The sequence below is a fragment of the Protopterus annectens genome, chromosome 3.part0, assembly GCF_019279795.1.
Source record: "Protopterus annectens isolate FY-2018-M chromosome 3.part0, PAN1.0, whole genome shotgun sequence".
NCBI lineage: Eukaryota > Metazoa > Chordata > Ceratodontiformes > Protopteridae > Protopterus > Protopterus annectens.
The window spans coordinates 1,948,040,399-1,948,061,921 of record NC_056731.1 but is presented as its reverse complement, the minus strand read 5'-3'; positions in this window follow the sequence as shown (position 1 = coordinate 1,948,061,921).

Here is a 21,523-nt window from a genome sequence, read left to right as displayed (position 1 = left end):
CAGAGTCCCCAGCTACCTCTATTCCTGGGAGGCTCTCATGGAAGGACATTCCTGAGCGCCATAGAACCAAAAGATGCTCTTCCCCTGGAGGCCAAATCCAATTTGTAATGATTGATGAAGGTATGAGGCGTAGCCCAAGTTGCAGCTGCACAGATGTCATGTAAAGAAGCTCTGGCATGGAAGGCAGCAGAAGTTGCCACCGACCTTGTTGAATGAGCTTTCATGGTAGTAGGCAATGAGATATTATGTTGTGTCTAAATGAAGGTCACACAGTCCTTCAACCATCTAGCTAATGTGACCTTAGCAACAGCAGATCCTAATCTAGGTCCAGAAAAGGCCAAAAATAACTGTACGAAGGGGTTTAGTCCTGTTTAAGTAAAAACGGATTTGCCTGTGGATATCTAGGGTATGTAGGCAATACTTTCCTCTGTTTGAATGATTGGGAAAGAAAACTGGCAATTCAATGGCTTGATTAATGGACATTTCAGAGATCACTTTAGGCAGAAATGATGGATTACTTCTCAGAGACACTCTATCTCTATGAAAAATCAAGTATGGACTCTTGATACATAAAGCTTGAAGCTTGGAAATACATCTGGCAGAAGTAATGGTGACCAAAAACAAGGTTTTCCATGACAAATACTTGAGGTCGCAAGAAGAGGCTGGTTCGAAAGGTGACATTGTCAGAGCTTGTAGAACTAATGATAAATCCCATGGTTGAATAGGTTCTCTAAAAGGTGGCTTCAGGTGATTCACACCTTTTATGAAGGTCTTGCACAATTTATGGGACATAAGAGAGGAATCTTGGACACCCTCATGAAAATTAGAAATTGCAGACAAATTAATTCTAATGGTAGAGGCCGATAGACCCAACTGAAAAAGGTCGGCCAGATAGTCTAGTATTATCGACACTGGTGCTGAAAAGGGGTCTACTTGTTTATCTTTCAGCCAACAGGTAAATCTTTTCCACTTGCTCAGATAAGTAATTCTAGTGGAAGACTTAGAAGCAATGAGAATATCACGTACTAGTAAAGAAAGATCATTCTGCGTGCCAATCAAGGGAATTGGAGTAGCCAAGCCGTGATCTTCAGGCTGTTCAAGTTGGGATGAATCATGTTCTGTGGATGTGAGATCAACTCTGGGGTTGGATGGAGACTCCATGGTTGATCTAGTAGGTGAGGCCAAAGGAAGGGTAACCAAATCTGTCGAGGCCAGTATGGTGCTATGAGGATCACCTTGCTCTTCAACCGATGGGCTTTCTTCAGAAACTGGGGAATGAGAGGAAAGGGTGGAAATGCATAAAGAAGACCCGAGGGCCAATCGTGGACTACAGCATCCCTGGATGACTGTCCCAGAGGGGAAATCAGGGCAAAGTAGTTGCTGCATTTGTAGTTGGTCGGGGATGCAAAGAGGTCGCAGCAAGGATGGCCCCAGCGGTGGAAGATCTCCGCTGCTATCAAGGGATTCAGGGACCACTCATGAGGTTGAAGAATGCACCTGCTGAATCTGTCTGCTATCACGTTGGAACTACGGGAATGTGCGTTGCTAGAAGGAAACGTTTGGTAGCCATCGCCCATTGCCATATCCTCATGGCCTCTCGACAAAGGGGGTAAGATTTGGTTCCACCTTGCTTGTTGATGTACCAGACCACTGCCATGTTGTCTGATTGAATCGGAATTGTCCCAGACGGCAGCAGGGGATGGAATGCTTGCAACGCCAGAAGCATCGCCCTCAGCTCTAAAACATTTATATGCAGATGGACCTCAAGTTCGGACCAAGTGCCTTGGACTGTCTGTCTCTGACATAGCCCCCGTGGTCATTGTGGCCTTGGGTTGCTGAGGGGAAAAGGGGCGTGACCATTGTGTGAGATTGTGTGTCATCCACCAATTTAAATCCTGTCTGCACCTGCGGGTTACCTGAATCATGGCTGAAAGAGGATGCTGAAAAGGATACCATTGGATGAGCAGTAGCCATTATAGAAGCCTCATGTGAAACCTGGCCAGGGGAACAATGGTGATGGATGCTGCCATGGAACTCAACAGCTGAAGAACTGAGTGAGACGTGGATTTTTCCCTTGAAAGGATTGGAATTAGTTGTTGCTTTATCCTTAGAATTCTGTGCTCTGGAATAGCAGCTCTGCAGTTTTTTGTGTCTAAGATAACCCCTATGAATTCTGTCGACTGAGATGGGATGAGATTGGATTTTTGCCAGTTTATGGTTATGCCTAGCCTTTGAGCAGCGTGGAGAGAGTATGCCAGGGCTTTTTCCAGTAGATGTCTGCTGGGGGAAGAAATGAGCCAGTCATCTAGGTATGGAAACACCTGGAATCCTTGAAGTTGCAAGTGAGCTGTGACAACTACCATGCACTTTGTGAACACTCTGGGGGCTGTAGAGAGTCTGAAGGGCAGTACTCTGAACTGGTAGTGACTGGCTCCTGCACAGAAGCGCAGAAATCTTCTTGATGGCCTGTCCACCTTTATGTGGTAGTACGCATCTTGAAGATCTGTAGAGCACATCCAATCATCTTTTTCCAAAAGCGGGAGGATAGACTGTATTGTGACCATCTGGAATTTCTGTACTCTCACAAACTTGTTCAGTACACTGAGATCCAAAATTGGTCTCCAGTCTCCGGTTTTCTTTGGCACCAAAAATAGTCTTGAGTAGAATCTGGATCCTATCTGGTCTGGAGGGACTATTTGGATGACTCTCTTTCTTAGCAGCTTTTCTATCTCTAGTGCTGCTTCTTCCCTTTGACTGGGTGGAACATCGGGAAGATTTTTTGAAGGGACGGGACAAAGATTGAAGGGGATATGATAACCTCTGGTTATAATCCTTTGTACCCAAGAATTGGTGGTGATGGTTAGCCAGGCAGAAGGGTACAAGGAGAAACATCCCCTAACCACCTCCAGAAGAAAGGAGTTGGGCCGCTCTTTAGGAGCGCTGGTAGGATTGACCAGGGAAAGAATCCCTGGAACCCTGGTTACGTGGGCCCCCTCTACCCTGAAAGGAGCATTTTCCCTGTGAGTTTCCCCCTCTGCCTCTGGGGGAGAAATCGGCCTGTGTGTCACGGAAAGGACCCTGAGATTTCTTGAACCATATCTTCCCACTCTTTTGGTTTTGGGAGAAAGCATGTTGAGGGGAAGAATAACGGATGCCTACGGCAGAAAGGGTCTTACCGTCCTGTTCACATCTGGCCAGTGTGCTTTTAACTTTAGGCCCAAACAACGAGGAGGCCTCAATGGGGGCATTAAGAAAGGAAGACTTAAAGGTTTCCATGAAGTTGCACAAGCACATCCAGGCATGTCATCTCAAGACCACAGCTGAACCCACTGCTCTAGCTGCTCCTTCTGATGCGTGAGGTATCAGTCGCATAGAGGAGTTAGATATAGATTCAGTGGTGCCCAGCTGAGAGGCTACTTTGTCATGGACCTCATCAGACACGGTACCAGCCAAGGTTTCAGAGAGCTCAGAAACCAGATCCCTTTGAAGCCTGGTAAAATGTGCCATATAATTCAGGGGCCTGATAGCAAAGGTCGCTGAAGCAAAGGTGCGCTTCCATATCCTGTCCAGGGCCTGGGACTCTTTGTTAGGCGGATGGACAGCCTGGCTTTCTTCTTCTGCCAGATCATTTTTTGTTGCGGCCACCACCACCAAAGCATCCACAGGAAGACCTTTGGACCAATGGGGATCCGAAGCAGGAGGGGACAAGATCTTATCTGGCCTCTGGGGAATAGCTTCAATGGTATCAGGAGCCTTCCAAGCACGCTGCAAGATGAGCCAGACAAGTTCATCGGCAGGTGGAGTAACCCAGGAGGTAGGAGGCTGGGCACGAAAGGCCTGCAGGAACACAGATTCCTCAGAGGTTGGATTAGAGGACTGTCAGTCACCTCTCTGTTTCAGGATTTTGAGGATATCACCAAAGGATACCTCAGAGGGTGACCGAGGGGATCCTTCCCCCTCATCGAAATCTGTGTCTTCGGTGAGGGACTCCTCTGTGGAGTCCTTGTGCTTCCTCTTACACAAACTTTTCCAGTGAACCTCCTCAGTGGGAGAAGCTGGAGAAGACAGTGGAAAAGGGGATTCCTGAGAGAATATGTTCTGCGGCCCTTGCACCCGGTGTCTGCTAGGTGCTACTGAAACCAGTGTACCAGAGGAGGGCGGAGGTACAGACAGTCCGGTATTGCCAGCAGCAGTGAAAGCTTTCTCCATCAGTTGTAAGGCTGGTCCACCCGAAGAGGAGTGCATATCTAGGACAGGGGTCACCCCTTCCCTAAGTGGCTCAGCCTGCCGATCCAGAGTCCCTGGATGGCTGTGGAGCAGCAAACTATGCATGTCAAAACTGACATCCTGGGTTGTAGCAAAACTTTCCTGCCATGAAGACAACTGCGGTTCCTTTGTGAGATCCATAAAGGGGACCACAGAAGGAGAAGACTGTGCTATATCCATGGACTTCAAAGGCAATGAAGGAGGAGAATAAGAAGGGGTCTTTGGAGATGGGTGATCACCTCCCAAGGAAGGATAGTTCCTGAGGGGTGAGATACCTCTGGCCAAGAGTACTTGGTCCACAAGACGCAACACATCATGTTCAGAAAGGCGTCATCTAGTGGGCCTCACAGAGACTGAGGGAGAAACAGGCCTGTCCACAGAAGAGGCAGACTCGGTGCCCATCTCATCTGTCCGCACCGAGGACAACGGTGCCAAAAGAGACTGGACTACTGTTGTCTTTACCGAAGAAGTCATTGGTGCCGATGTCATGGTCTGCACCGACACAGGGGTCGGTGCCGAAGCTGGAACCGACAAAAATTGGAGTCAACAATAAAGGCGTCGGTTCCGAGGCAGATCCTGGAGCCAACCCGGTCAAGGTCTGCGCCGACTGAATGGTCGGTGCCGATACAGTGGTAATAGTCTGAACAGAGGAGGCCCTCGGTGCCGATATATAGAAGGCTGCAGGAGAAGATGGAGCCGAAATCACTAAAGGAGCCGAAGGCCTTGGTGCCGAAGGTCTAGGCACTGAAAGCACTGGGGCTGACTGAGTGAGCTCCGGAGCTGAAACTTTAGCCTTTTTAGGTTTTGGTTGGTGGGAGTCCCCAGCCGGGGATGAATGCAAAGATTTCGCCTTAGTAGGAACATCCACGGTTTTCTTATGGGCTCTAGGAGGGGTTGAGGCCTCCAACCCAGAAATAGCCTCTGAAAAGGGAGATTTAAGAAGTCCTTTCAGTAACAGCTTGTTTTTCCTTTCCAACAAGGTTCTATTAGAAAAGTTCTCACAAATAGTACAGGGTGGGTCAACAGACAAATGGGAAGCTCCCAAACAATAAACACACAAAGAGTGTGCATCAGAAGTAGGCAGTTTCTGTCCACAACCTGAACACCGCTTAAACCCCAGACTACCTTTCTTATCTGCCATGACAGTAAATTAATTAATAGAAAAGGTGCCAGCAATGGTACAAGAGAGTACCCGAAGGTATGAGAGAAAAGGGAAAGGATTACCAACGATGGTAAAGAGAGAATACATTGCGATAAAAGAGGTAAAGAAAGAAGCAGAAAAACCTGAAGAAATTATGTACTCTAGATGCGATTGGATAAGAGACAATAAAATATGAACTTTTCTGACAGAAAAGTAATCTGTAAAATGGTTAAACAACAAAAGACTGTACTTAGTTCAAGAGAAGTAGCTTGACACGACCGAATGGCAATGCAGCAAACAAACTCTGAGGTAACAGGGAGAGGGGGATTGTGGGTAAGAGTTTAGCTCAAGAGTTTGAAGCTGACGCGAGCTTGGAAAATGGCCGGCTCAGTTCCGAGGTCGGAACCGATACCCATGCGTAAGGAATAAACGAGGATTAACAATATCAGATTCGATGTTCTGGCCGTTCACAGAAGTTGTAGATCACTGTTTGTGTTGCTGAAATGGCATTCGCTGTTTTGCCATTTTGGTGATATAATATAGACCCAAATTAGATATGCCAAGGTTAGAGGTGGATGGGGCTCAGTTACTAACAGGGTAGGAGGAGATGAGATAAAAATTGTGATGCATAACCAATCTACAGGAAAGTCCCCAGAAATACATGGTTTTCCTGTTGAAGTTTGGAAGCTTGGGGGGTGCTGATAAAAATCTGGAAAGGTTTTGTTTAACAGTATTTTGAAAGGAGGAGAAGTATCAACATCCTTGAAAAAAGCGGTAGTGGCTGTAATACCTAAAGTGGGTAAAGATCCGTCAAACCCACCTTCATAAAGGTCCATTTCAATACTAAACTATGATTATAAAGTGTTAATTTCTATAATGGCTACAAAAATGACAAAATTAATGCCAACATTTATAGATATGGGTCAGTGTGGTTTTGTGGAGGGGAGGCAAACATTTGATAACATTAACAGAACACTCATGATCCAGAGGGAAGCAGAATGTAAGATGATGACATTGGTGGGTCTTGATGCAGAGAAAGCATTTGACAGAGTGAGCTGGGACTTTAAGAGCAGGGCAATTGAAGCATTTGCATTTCCTGAAAAAAATGTAGGAGGCTATATGAAGGGATTTGAGGTGAAAACTAAAGTGGGTGGGGTCCTCTCTGGCCATTTCTGCTTGAGCAGAGGAACCAGGCAGGGGTGTCCTCTTTCCCCTTTGTTATTTGCATTATACTTAGAATCACTGGCAAAGAAAATAAGGGACTCAGAAGTTCAAGGGTATAATTGATATGGTAGTTCAGAAAAGCTGGCTCTATTTGAAGATGATATATCTGGCAAAACCAGAAAGAGACATTACAGTGTAGTTGAACATTTTGAGACGGTTTCAAATCTTTTTAGGTTACAAAATTAATGAAGTTAAAGTAAAGGCAATAGTGATAAATTATGTACCCCCACATAAATTGGTTTAGCAATATCCGTATTTATGGGGACCTGATAAAATAAAGTATTTATGAGAAATGATGAAAAATGATTCTGGTGTGGCAGCTAAAGATATGTGGGAAGATGCTAATCAAAAGATAATACAAAAACTGAAAAAAATGGAACCTTGTGATATGGATAGTAAGATACAAGCACTCAAAATGCTTTTAGTCCCTTTAGTCTTATACACAGGTCAGGCATATTTTGATTAACCAGAGAAGTTATGGATAGCAATTAAAGAGCTGAAGGACTTTATCTGGGAGGGGAAAATGGCAAGAGTCAAGTGGAATAAGCTGATTCTTCCAGTAGAACAGGCCAGATTGGGATTACCCAATTTGAATGGGGTATTTCAGAGCTACACAGTTAAGGTTCCTATACATAGCACAAGCAGAAAACTATAATTCAGAGTGGAAAGGGGTGATGTTGAAATGGGGGAAGCTCAAGAAACAAGGAGGGACTGGGATTTCGGATGCAGGCCTTTAAGGAGAATAATAACAATCATGCAGAATATTATATCCATAAAGTAGCAGAAAGTATTCTAAGAACTAAGCCAACACGGGAATGGAGAAAGGAGATTCTGCTGATAGGGATGACTGCAATTAGGGATGTAGACAATAGCCAAGAGGCATCTGGAATTTATTGGGAAAAAAATTGGCAAAGGAACCAAGGTATTGGGAGCAAATAACTACAGAGGGAAAGGTAATAGAATGGGAAGAGGCCAAGAATTTATTTGGCCTGTAGGTTAGAGATTGCCTTTCCTATCAAGGATTGATACCAGAGTATAGGCAGAGAGAAAGAAATAGGGGGGTCCTAAATGAAAGACCAGCACCGGTAGAGTTTTTAGTAGAATCTAAAACAGGAGCTGCCATTAAAAAAGGAATAATTAGTAGGGCATATAAAGTATTGCACAATAACTATAAGAATCAATCAGAGGAGGTTAGAAAAGGGATTGTGAAGAGATATTGGCTAAGCAATTCACAAAGAAATAATGGAAGGATAAATGCATGTCTCCCAAATATGCAACAAAATCTAGAAGATTTAGGATTTTTGCTTGGAAATGTTTACATAGATCCTATTCCCCAAGTAGACTACAGATAATTTTTCCTCAGGTAGACAGCAAATGTTGGAGGTGTGACAGGGAAGAAAGAGATGCTTGGGAACATATTTTCCTAGGAGTGTGGTGGGTTGGTAAACTTTAAGGATTCCCTGTGGGATGCACTGCCAGACATGCTGGGTGGGTGGATTGATGTGACGAGGGAGATGATTTTACTGAGCAATGATACAGAATCAGAATTGTCTAGACATGGTAAGGCCTTGCTGTGTCTAATTATGGTGGCTGCCAAAAAAGTAATTACTAGAAAATGGAAACTAAAATCTAAACCAGCTATATTAGAAGTAATGAATATAGTAACAGAGAGAAAACAACTGGAATTGAGATCTTTAGAAAGGGGGTAGAAACAAACTACATAAGAAAAAATGGGAATTGTAGAAACAATGCATACAGGGGAGAAATGAGATTTAAAAGAAGGCAGGACTTAAATGAGCTATTTAATGTTTGACTGAAAATGATTGCACAGCTTATAAGTGATGCATAATGTTTACAGCTAGGAGTGTGTCAGTATTGGTTTGTGATGTAAAATGCTTGCAACTAGGATTTAATCTGTGTGGTTTGTTGTCTTTTATATAAACATATGTGCTTATATCATAAGTGATTGTTTAATAAAGATGTTTTTTATTTCAAAAATGGGCAGGAATTGCATATAATTTATGAAGTGTTGCTTAGGTTACATGATATATAGCAATATATGTGAAGTATAATGTTTGTAAACATGAACTTGTTAATAAAGTTTGATTACTTTTGTATAAATGTAAAATTGCCTATGTCACAAGTGATAATTCAGTAAAGGTATGTTTTAAAAAAGCTGTATCCTTCTCTTATACTACATTTGTCAATATACTTAACTTGCATCCCAGCTTCCCTACTAACAGGTAAGCAAAGCAGCTAATAAAAGCGAGAGAGAAAACATGGACTTTCTGGAAACAAACCAAAACTGAACAGTCTCCTTAAAAATACAGACAGCTGAGAAACCAACCAGGCCAAAAAAAAAAAAAAAAAAAGATCAAATCTGATGAAAGTTCATTCTTCATCAACCTACAAAATTCAAGCCACACAAAGCCAAAAATGTTTTGGTCCTCAATAAACAAACGTATTCACCCTAGTCGTACTACTCAACCTTCCTCTACAGTGAATCAAATAGTGAAGCCTTTCTCCTGAAAGCGAGAACCTCAGACTGACCACCTATGTATGACCTTAAGTAAGATCACAACAAGCTATCCCTCCAACAGTTTCTACCATTAAACTCCTTTTCAAGTTAAGACCTGAAACACTTGCCCCAGACAACCTTCCCTCTCTCTTATCAGCTGATCATTTAAAGAAGGCTATGTTCCCACTTGTAAGGAAGACATCTTATGTACTGCCTCTTCATAAAGGTGGAAGTTCAACTGACTTCACCAGCTGCTGCCTCATAGTTATCCTTTCTCCATTATCAAAAATTATTGAACATATTCAAGGTCAACAACTCAGAGTTATACTTGACAATAAACTACTCTCTCCTGTACAGCATGGCTTTTGGCCCCATGATAGCACTGACTTTGCAGTCCTCAATTTCTCCAACACCATTAATAAATACAGAAACACTGATCAGCAGTATTCTTTGACCTGTCTAAAGCCTTTGATTCAGTGTCTCACCCTCAACTTCTAAATAGACTCCTTTCCTTAGGCTAGACACATCCTCTCTCTCTCTCAGTCTGGCAGCTGTCTATCTGGTAGGTAGCAGGCTATCATATGGCATACTGACATCTCTGATTCCCTTCCTGTATCTGTGGTAGTTCCCCAAGGATCCTTCCTTGGTCCACTTCTATTCAACATTTTCATAAATGACCTATACAGAGTCAATAAACACACAAACATCATAAAGAAACTCAGGAGTGACTTATGTTTGAAGCATGGTTAGCAGCAACTCCTATTGAATCCCATAAGTTGTTCTGTTTACACCTAAGCCATACAACAAGAAAAACCCTCATCTCCCTAACAACTTCCAGTACCACCACAAAATCAATAATATCTAATAACCAAATTTCTGGGAGTCACTTTAGATGAAAACATGAAATGTGATCACCAGATAAAAGCTGTTAAAAAAATGTTTAACACACTCTATAGAATAAAGTCTTGCTTAACAGATGATATAGGAAACACACCACACTCACCTACATACTCCGAACCTTACCTCTCAACTGTACTGATTTTCACCTTTTATTTTTTGTCCGTTTCCCATAAAATTTCTGATTTTTCTGGCAAATTGTGGATTGAAATCACTAAATACTGAATAATGCAAGACATTTGCGTTTCAGATTCTGTATCATACAGAATGAATATAATAATGAAAAATCTGTCATTCTAGCACTTTTTAAGTTTATAGAAGCAATATTTAAACTCTGACCCTGTTTTGGGGCCTTTGCCGCCCCCCCCCAAATTATTTCCGGCTTTGTTCAGATTTCTTGCTCTGAGAGGCTGAGAGGTCTGTTCCCAACCCTTTTCTATGGAGTTTCCATTTTTATCAACCTACAGTCTAGTCAATTTAAGTTACCTGAGCAGTGCTACAACAAAATAGCAAAATTTGCATCCAATATACACCCCACAGATCACATCACTGTTTAGCCCTAAAACAACACTCTTAGACTGATTCCCACACTGTCTGACCTACAAATAGTAATCACTTATACTGTCAACTACAATCCCATCCTACAGTATACATAAAAAAAAATAAATAAAAATAACTAAGCTCAGACAATAAATATCCTTTTAATGTAACTAGATCCAGCAAATCAGCAGGAGGCTGTACTGCCATGTCTCCAGAATGTGGAACTCCATTTGCCTTCCTCTAAGACAAATCAGTCTTTTTAATTTCTTTAAACACGGAATAAAGCAACATCTGATGGTCTAGCTCTTGTTCACTCCTGGTTAAAACGTGGCCCATAGGTATTTGTTAACCCTAAGCAGTACATTACCCAGCAAATTACAGCATTACTTGTTAAAGCTATTTTTCCTTTCTTCACCTTAACTTTCCACTCTTTTGTTATACCTCCTGCCTTGCAAAACTTATATGTACCTTATTCTTTTATTTCATAGGTGATTACTAGGCTACTGCTTAGTCTAGCCAATATAACCTGATTTTACTCAGTATATGGTCCATAGGGGCAAGAGGATGGCATAGATTTGACTATGCATCGAGTATCTTGCAGATTGTCCTGTCCTTAAGGGACATTGGCACTACCTCAGGTGTGAATTTGCGATACCCCATCCATTGATCCAAACTGCATTTGAAGAAGGCCAGGGAAGAGGTCTGCTTAATGTGAATTGGAAGCTTGTTCCAAAGAAGGGGCAATCTCTAAGGCACATATCTGTGTCTCTGGCATGTTTTGTTTGAGTTGCTGACTAAACTTAGATCCCTACATGTGGTGGCCCTTGTGCTGTATGACTTGCAGATGTTGAAGCAGCTTCATCAAGGCTGGATTTGGGAATGCCTTGTAGGTCAGGCATAGGTCACCCCGTAATAATCTGTAGGAGACAGAGTAAAGGAATAGGCTTTTAGTCTATCCAAATGGGATATATTGTTCCGCACCCTGTATTTTCTTTGTTAGGAACCTCTGAGGTTGCCCCAGCTGCTGTAAGTACCTAGTCAAGTGCATGCCAAATGGCACATTGTACTCAATTATTTGTCTAATGAGGGCTGAGTACAGTGGGACTATAATTTCCTTGTATGTTGATACAGTACCTTTACTTATAATTTGTGCCACATAGAAGGACCTCCTCACCACTGTAGACACATGGTGGTTAAAGTGCAGGCTACTATCTGTGTTCCGAGATCTCTCACTTCCGAGTCCACTCTTTGAGGTGTGCTATTGATTTGTAATTTGCTGGGATATTTGGCTTCCCAAAGAGTCTGAAGCATTTTTTTCATATTTAGTTTTAGGCCATAGTCCTGCACTAACCACTTATTTGATGAAGACCCTCCTGAAGGAAATCTACATCACTGTGGTATTCAGTGATTTGCCCCCCATTTGCAGTCATCTTCAAACTTTGTCATCCAGAGGCCTTCAACATTAGCCTTGACTTTAGAGAAGTATAGTCTGAATAGGAGTGGTGCCAGCACTGAGCCCTGTGGTACACCACTGTGTAACTGGCCACTTGCTGGATCTAGATTCACTCACTTTAACCACTCTATGTCCTGTCCATGAGCTAAGTGACTATTCATCTGGTGACATAAGGATTTATGCCCAGTTTTGAGAGTTTATTTTTAATACCTGAGTGGGGAATTGTGTCAAATGCCTTGGCCAGGTTGAGTTCGGCGGTATGTATTGTTTTAATGTCATCCATGGCCTTAGTGAATTTCTCAAAGAAATCCACCAGATTCAGTAGGCATGACCTTCCATTGACAAAGCCAAATTGGGTTGGGTCTCATGTTTGGAGGTTTCCTATGTCATTATTTATCAGGTTTTTCATTATTCTTTCCATGGCCTTACATATAGGACTAGTTAAACTTATGGATCTGTTTATTTTTTTATTTTGCATTTGTTGACTGGGGGAAGACCAGCAGGGCACAAAGACCCCTTTTCAGTGGAGGCCTGGAGAGAAAATCTCCAGTGCATGCAATGCAGTCTAAAGTTATATCAACAATGTCAGGGAGAATGTAGTTAAACTAAATTTTACAGTAGCAAAATAGGTAAGATAGTAACTATGCATACAGTAGTAAGGATTCTGTAATAAGTATACTCTATACAAATATAGTTAGATAAACAACTAAGCAGTATGTTTGATGTTACAGTACAGAGTAGTGAGTCTTTTAGAAAAGATGGATAAAGAAAGGTTGATTTAATTTTGAGATATGAATTAAATGAGTGGTAAAAGAGTTGAGAGGCATTGGTGTGGGGTGGGTGAAGACAGAGTGATAGTAACAGAGAAGAGGAAAGCAGACTTGTAGTAGAAGAGGAGGAAGAAAACTGAGATATACTTATCCTGGAGATGTAAAACTGACAAGAATAGTGCTTCCCAGTTGCAGGTTGTTCCTGAGAGTTGACAGTCTTGCTTTTTTGGGGTCCAGTGGCAAGGCAAACTAAGTAAAAGACCAAAGCACTACACAAACACCATTAGAATAGCTGTAGTTGGTGTCAAACCATTAATGGTCTGGATCCCTTTTTGGTGAGTCTCTACTTGCTATGACCCTGTGGTCTGAGCTTTAAGGTGGAGATCTGGAAGGGTGATGCAGTAGGTGTCAGGCTGTCAAATGCCTAGGTCATTTGCCTTGTGTCATCTGATGTCATTTGTCCCCTGTGAGTAGAGTCTGTGAGTCTGGATGCACTTACCTCTCTGTAGGAAGGTGAAGAAGTTAAAAGCAATTTAATTAGTAACTCTCAGGAGATTTTCTTTGTTTCAAGTTCTTTATTGGTGTTGAGGCAGATGAATGCTGTGTTAGTCTGATTTGATTGCTGAGTTTTACAGAATTTTATATACATGCAATGGGGTGTCCCTCTGGTTCGTCCCACCAGTGAGTGTATTCTCCCTGGGAGGATGGACAGGAAGTGTCGGGGTGTGTTCAGGGCTTCACCATGAGGTCCACCTGTTAGAAAGAATGCTTCTGTTCAACCCTTTAAGCTTGAGTTTCATTATAATCTATTTGCTCTGTTCATAACAAAGATAGTCCCTGAGATATAAAAACTGATTAAAGCACATAGGAGATATTTTTTGCCAATAATACCAGTTAATGTTTTGGATGTTTCTGCTGAACTTTTGCTAATGGCTTCTTCAGATCTGCTTCTAAAGAGTCTGCTGATGGACCTGAATTGGCAGAGGATCGTATTTGGAGTTTGTAATTAAATAATATCCAGGATCAATAGGATAGGCAAAACATTCTACCTGATGTTGTTAATCTTCTTTCCATTCATATCTGATGGGTTTGGTTTCGAGCCCTCGGAACTGAGTCAGCCTAATACCAAGCTCGTGACAGCCAAAAACTCTTGAGCTAAGCTTCTACCCACAATGCCCTTCTCCCTGTTACCTCAGATCTCATTTCCCACCTAGCCATAAAGCCGTGTTTCAGTCGAGCTGTCAGCCAAGTAAAAAAACTTTTGATATTTCTTGGGATTTTTTTGTCACCTTTCCGCTCCTTTGTGGTATGTATTGATAATTATATATTCATACAGTTATATTTAGTGCTTTCACTCCTGCTTCTACCCATTTGGTAAACTTTTTTCTTGTACTCCTGGTTAGGAAACACCACCTCACTCCCCCCTACTGGGCTGCCTACGCGGTAGTGCTGCTGCTTCACTCACCCCCTTGTACTCCACTCTTGAATGGTCCTGCTCTACCTCCCAAACATACAGACTACCTCCTGCAAAAGCTCAGTCGACTTACCTGGACTTTCTCTACTCAATAGTCTGGGTTTACCTGAAACAGAACCTCTGTGTGGAACCCCTAAACTGTTTTTCAGTACATTACTCCCCTCTTGAATGGTCCTACTCTACCTCCTGAACATACGGACTACCGCCTGCAAAAGCTCAGTCGACTTACCTGGACTTTCTCTACCCAATAGTCTGGGCTTACCTGAAACAGAACCTCTGTGTGGAACCCCTAAACTGTTTTTCAGTACATTACTCCACTCTTGAATGGTCCTGCTCTACCTCCCGTATATACGGACTACCTCCTGCAAAAGCTCAGTCGACTTACGTGGACTTTCTCTACCCAATACTCTGGGCTTACCTGAAACAGAACCTCTATGTGGAACTCCTAAACTGTTTTTCAGTACATTACTCCACTCTTGAATGGTCCTGCTCTACCTCCCGAACATACGGACTACCTCCTGCAAAAGCTCAGTCGACTTACCTGGACTTTCTCTACCCAATAGTCTGGGCTTACCTGAAACAGAACCTCTGTGTGGAACCCCTAAACTGTTTTTCAGTACATGTATGTAGCCTTATACCTAACTCAAACATCTAAACTTCTATATTTTTGTAAACTGGTCCCTCAGTGTGTGCGTCTCAGCAACCTACCGCAGTCCACAACAACTCCCCTCTCACTGGTATTTAGTGACCTCCGTCCTCCTATCCTTTTCTGTACCCCTTTGAAGACTTATCCTTTATCTCTGTTTACTGTCTATTTTTTCCTTCACCTTAGAGACTTGTCCTTTTGCTCTATCCTACTCCCAATCCCCTCTGCCTGTCATTTATCCTTTCTCCACTAGGTGTCAGCACCATCCTGCCTTCTGCCTGCTCCTACTCTATTAATTTTATTAACAACTTTTTCTCTAAATACTTCAAAAGCCAAGCCTCCCATAACTCTACTCCACCTTCCCTACCTTATATTTTTCGAGTGCTGCTCAAACTCTACTTATTTTTCCACCCAGTCTTACTGTACCTCTACCTACTCACCTCTGCTCCAACCTGCAGTGGCTGATACTTTTTCAACTGGACTCTTCTGCCCTGTTGCTCCATCCTGCTCCGTTCACCCTGCGGGCTCACTCCTCTCCCCTACCCTGCCCCCAATTCCCACCCCCCAGTGGTCCTACATTTATTGCCATCCCATACTCCCTCCCTCTCACATCACCCAATCCCCTCACAACTATACTTCTCCCATTTTCCTCCAGAACCACCTCCACCTCCAGCAACCACACCTCATTAATCAATTCTCCTCCCCACCCACCAACCTTACCTAACTCTGTCTAACCTACAAATTCTTTCACACCTCTAATCAAACTACTTTCTAAGATGCTCTCTTTTCCTACTACAATCCCTGCCCCTACAATACTCCTACTCCTCATTCTTCTCCCTCTCTACCATACCACCTCCTATACCAACCTTTACCCAAACCCTCCACATCAACCACCACCTCCCTACCCTACTCATCATTTCCACAATATCTCTCCTTCTTTAACTCCCTTTCACCCCTTCTTGCTCTCAACATTAAAACTCTTCCAAATCCCCACCAGATACTACAAACCTAAACCCACCACCTACCACCATTCCTAACCAAACACACTCCTAACAAACTTACCTTCTGTACTACCTCAACTTAGCAGGTGACATTCATCCCAACCCTGGACCAAACATTTCACAAACAAATAACCTTAGCTCCAACAACAAACCAAACTGTAAATACCTCAAATTCCTCACCATCAACGCCCAAAGTTTAGCTAATAAAATTACCCTGTTTCATGCCTGGCTTAACCATAATTCTCCTGATATATTAGCCATCTCAGAAACATGGTTAAAACCACACATAACTGACACCGAATTCCTTCCCCCCGGCTTTCATTCTCTCCGATCTGACTGCCTAAATAAAAGAGGTGGTGGTGTAGCACTAATCTACTCCAATCACTTATCCATCACTCCCTTCCCAAATCCTATCCATTCCTTTAATAACACTGAACTAGTATCTGGCATTCTAAAATTAAATGACCATAAAAGTATCTGCATCATCTCCCTTTACATTCCTCCTGGTAACAACACCAAAACCTTGGAAGATATCCTCTCTTGGACCTCCTCAAACATTAACTATGAAACCTATATAATGGGAGATGTAAATATTGACTGGCAAAAAATCAATAACCATAATCCCACCATATCTATCAATCTCTTCAACTATACTCAACTTATTAATTCTACCACCAGGCCCAACAAAACTAACCTCACAGGCTCCATCCTAGACTGGATCCTAGTGTCTCACCCTAACAGAACCACTACATCTGGTGTTACCCCCGACCCAATAGGAGACAACCTCCCTGCCTTCACCCACAGAACCACTTCCTCTTCCTCTTTCTCCCACAAACTCTTATATGCATGCAATTTAACTAACTTTAACCCTTCCACCTTCACGGACTCCCTCAAAAACACCAACTGGAACCCACTAAAAACCCTACCCCTAGACAAAGCCATTGATTTCTTCAACTCCAAATTCCTTACTGTCCTAAACTCCCTAGCTCCAATACGAACAGAAAGAGTTAAAGCCAAGACTGCTCCTTGGCTAACTAAAGAAACCAAAAAAATCATGCAACAAAGAGATAAATCTTGGAAAAGCTATCTACATCATAAACAACCTGAATTCCTACTTAAATACAAATAGCTACGAAACCTAGCCAAAAAACAAGTCATAATAGATAAAAAGTCCTACTACAACCATCTACAAATAAATCACGCAAAAAACCCTAAACAATTCTGGAATTCCATTAACTTTCTCCTTAAGCCTGGTACAACTAACAACCCCTGCCCTGTCACTAGCAAATCTGACCAAGACATTGCCAAACTATTCAATACCTTCTTCACCTCTTCTATTGCTGAACTAACCAAAACCTTCCCCAACAACATTTCCCCACCCCCCTCTGCCCAAGTTTCCTATGCCTCAACTCCTCCAACTCCTATCTTTGAACTTAAACCTGTGTCTACCTTCCTTATAAAAAAAACTTCTCTCCAAACTCAAACCTTGCACCAATGCCCCTGACAACATCCCCTCCTCCTCCTTAAAAACAGCATCTTACAGTATTGCACTCCCTATCAGCATCCTGATAAATAGATCAATGCTCGAGTCCTATGTACCCAAACTATGGTGCTCTGCTTTTATTCTTCAACTCCATAAAGGTGACAAAAACTGTAGCTTCTCCAACTTCCGCCCCATAGTCATCCTCTCACCTGTCTCCAAAATTCTTGAAAAATGCATTCACCTGCAGCTCATGCCATTCCTTACCAAACACCAGCTGCTCTCCCTCCTACCCAACACGGCTTCTGCCCCGGACATAATACCAACACAGCCCTTCTCTCATTTTTACACTCTGTCAATTCAGCTCGAGACTCAGGCAACTTAGTTTCATCTGCTCTATTAGACTTATCTAAAGCTTTCAATACCATCTCCCACTCTCATCTACTAAATCATCTATCTAACCTTAACATCTCCCCAAAAACTCTATCCTGGTTTTCCAGCTACCTCTCAGACAGGTCCCAAGCCGTGAAATGGGGCCAAGCCTCCTCCAGCTTCCTTCCCACCCCCACAGGAGTTCCCCAAGGGTCCATACTTGGCCCTCTGCTATTTAACATCTTCATTAACGATTTCCATAAAGCCATTCCCAATACCAGAATTGTCCAATACGCAGATGACTCAACTTTGATCTGCTATGTCTCCAACCTTACAGATCTCAAGTCTCTAACTCAAACTGCCTTCTCAACCACTGAAAAATGGATGCACCAAAACCACCTCTCACTTAACTTTAACAAAACTAAGATTCTTCTATTTACTCAGTCCAAATTCATCACCACCCCCACAGAAAAAAAATCATTTAAAATTACTAGCCTTAACAACTCCATCATTGACATTGTTCCCTCCTCCAAACTCCTAGGGGTCACCATCGATGAACACTTAAAATTCAATACCCACATCCATCTCAACATCCAGAAAACCCACATAAAACTCTGCCTATTGTACAGAAACAATCAATTCCTCTCCCCCTCTACTAGATAGACCTTGGCCACTACATATCTCCTCCCATCTCTTCTATGTGGGGCTCCTCTGCTTACTAATCTATCTTCCACCCTAACCTCTAAACTGGAAGTATGCTAGAATAAAATCTCCAAATTCACCACCAAGGCAAATTCCCACTCTCATCACTGCACCTTCTTACAAACTTTAAATTGGCTTGAACTCCCTAATCAACTAGACTACCTCCAAATTGTCTCTGCCCACAAATAAATATTCCAACCTACAAGCTGCCCCGCACTATCCAGTATTCTTCAACCATATATTCCCCCCCCCCAGACCACTTAGATCTTCTTACCAAAACCTTATTTCCATCCACAAACCCAAGCTCCCAGCTGGTCATCTTCTACTCTCCTTTTCCCTAGCAAAAAAATGGAACGCCCTGCCCTCTACTCTGAGGACATGCAACAACCTACACTCCTTCAAAACACAACTCCATTGCTAGCTACTAACTCAAAGAAAATGTAACTGCACTCTTTATTCTTTACCTCCCAAGCTCTCATCTTCCTTCTCTCCCGGCTAAACTTCATACCTTACTAATTTCCCCCTTCGTCCTTCATTGTTAATGCAACAAATATATTTACTCCCGACCTTATACTTAATGCCACTCATCCTCCAGGAGAATACTCATTTTTACATCCTAGTTACTTAACTATGAATGACCTCAATATTGAATGCTTTTACCAGATGTCTGTGGAATTTCCACCTATTTTGACTGTAAAAAAAAATGTTTTTTCTTTGTATTTTAAGTTTTTGTATTTTTTATTTGTATTTTCATTGGGATGTAACATTGTACTGTGGAGCTTTTCTCCCCAGGCCTCCACTGAAAATGGGCTCTCAGGCCCAGTGGACCTCCCCGGTCACCAACTGTAATAAATAAATAATATAAATTTTAAATACCATTGGTAGTATGGCCTTCTCTCTCTACCCTGGTGGTATTTCTTGAATACCATAGTTGGTATTTTCTTCTTTCTTTCCCTTTTAACTGAATAGTTGGGTTTTTTTTTAAACATTTTTTTACTGATTTTCATGAAATAAAATAATACAAGAAATCATCATATATAAATATGTACAATATATGTCTTAAAAACATCATAACATGGAACAATAACTATTTACAATGTCCATAACAGATATAATGTCATTGTTGTGATTACATTTTATCTAGTAGTTTTTCAAGCTTCAACCAAGTTAATTTCTTATGTGTTATCTTAGTAGTTCTTTCTGAAATAGTTTGCAACACCCTATTACATACAAGTTTAGCTAATAGTAAAAAATCTGTAAATTATAGGATTTTTTTACACTTCCAATTTGAAGTAATGATTTTTCTTGCAATTGCAAGCAAGGACCAAAGAAGGTGCACCTGTATTTTGGGGATATGTGTTGGTATCGGTGTATTGAACAGTAATAATGAGTCAGATACTTCACACTTGTCCGACCACAATGCTTATATAAAATTTCTGAACTCTATCCAGAATGGAGTTACTATTTTACATGCAAGAAACGTGTACCCAATCTGCACAAAGTATTTCCTCACATCTCCAACCTTTATTAAGATTATTTTTTGATATCAAGTCCATCTTATGTGGGGTAATAAAACTCCTATGGATGTATTTCCAAGTGAAGATTTTCCAAGAAGGGGATGACATTGTGCTACTAATTGATTTAAGTGCTAATTCTTTATCACTATCTGAAAAGATGGATTTGTTTATTCTCTCTGTGAAATTCCATAAGGAGTCCTCTGGGATTTGCATATTGGTTCTTAAAGATTTATATATACTTGATAATGATAGAATATTATTAACGTGCAAAGTGTTTATTTCACAAAGAAGAGAAAGTATTTTAGGTAAAGGTGTTGTGCTGGTGATATGACATATTTTGAATTCATTAGCTATTTATTCTCTAAATATTTGTATGTTCAACCAGTTGTTATGCTTTATGTTATACCTGGCCATAAGAGAACATGGTTCATGGATATTATTATTGCAGAGAAACTGGTGCCAGAAAAATAAGCCATTTTCTTCCATTACTTTTATTTTAGATACGTTGAAAGAGTCCAGACATGTCTTCGTGTATGCTATGGGAAATATTAAAAATATTAAGCTTTTTGTCATATGATTTTTGTTTATTATCTTTTTAAAATTATCTAATATATAATTAGTGAAAAGAGAATTAATAAGATATTTACATGGAGATTTTTCCAATTAGAACTATATTTGAAATTTAACCATTAGCTCATCACATTAAGTATGGTCAATTCCACATAAAGTTCTAAATTTCGGAATGCTATTCCCCCCATCTTTCCAGCTTCTGTAGAACCAAGCATGGCTGATTCTTGGCTTTTGAGGAAACCATAGGAAATTTATTAACATAGAATTTAGTTGCTTCATTAACTTTTTGGATGGATAGGCTATTAAAGTTTGGGAGTAGAACAAATTTTTGGGTTAATATGATCATTTTTATTAATAACATTCTTTCTTCTATCATGAAATACATTTTATTCCATCCATTTAAAAATTCCTTAACTGTGGATAATAGGTATTTGTAATTTGTTTTTAAAGTATTATTCCAGTTTGACTTTATGTATATTCCTAAGTACTTAATTGTGTCACTTGCCCAGTTAAAATTGTGTTTTCTTAGTAAAGTGTTTGCTTTTTTATTTATTAATAATGTTTTTGTTTTGGTGTGATTAAAACTTAGGCCTGAAACCTCTTCAAAAACTTGCAGGGGTTGTGTTATATGATCTGTAGAGGAATCTATATTTCCAATTGTTAGCATGACATCATCCGCAAAAAGTTGTATTTTAGAAATGTAGCTTGGACTAACAGAAAATCCCCTTATATTAGAATTTGCTCTTATGAAGTTAGCTAGAGGTTCTTCTGATAGAGCAAATAATAAGGGGGAGAGTTGGCAGCCTTGTTTAGTGCCTTTTAGGATGTTGAGCATACCTGATAAAAAAGCACAATTTTGATGTATAATATTGAGTTAACATATAGCCTGTTAATTATATCAATAAAGTCAGGAGAGAAGTTATATACTTATAATACTTTAAATATATAGGAC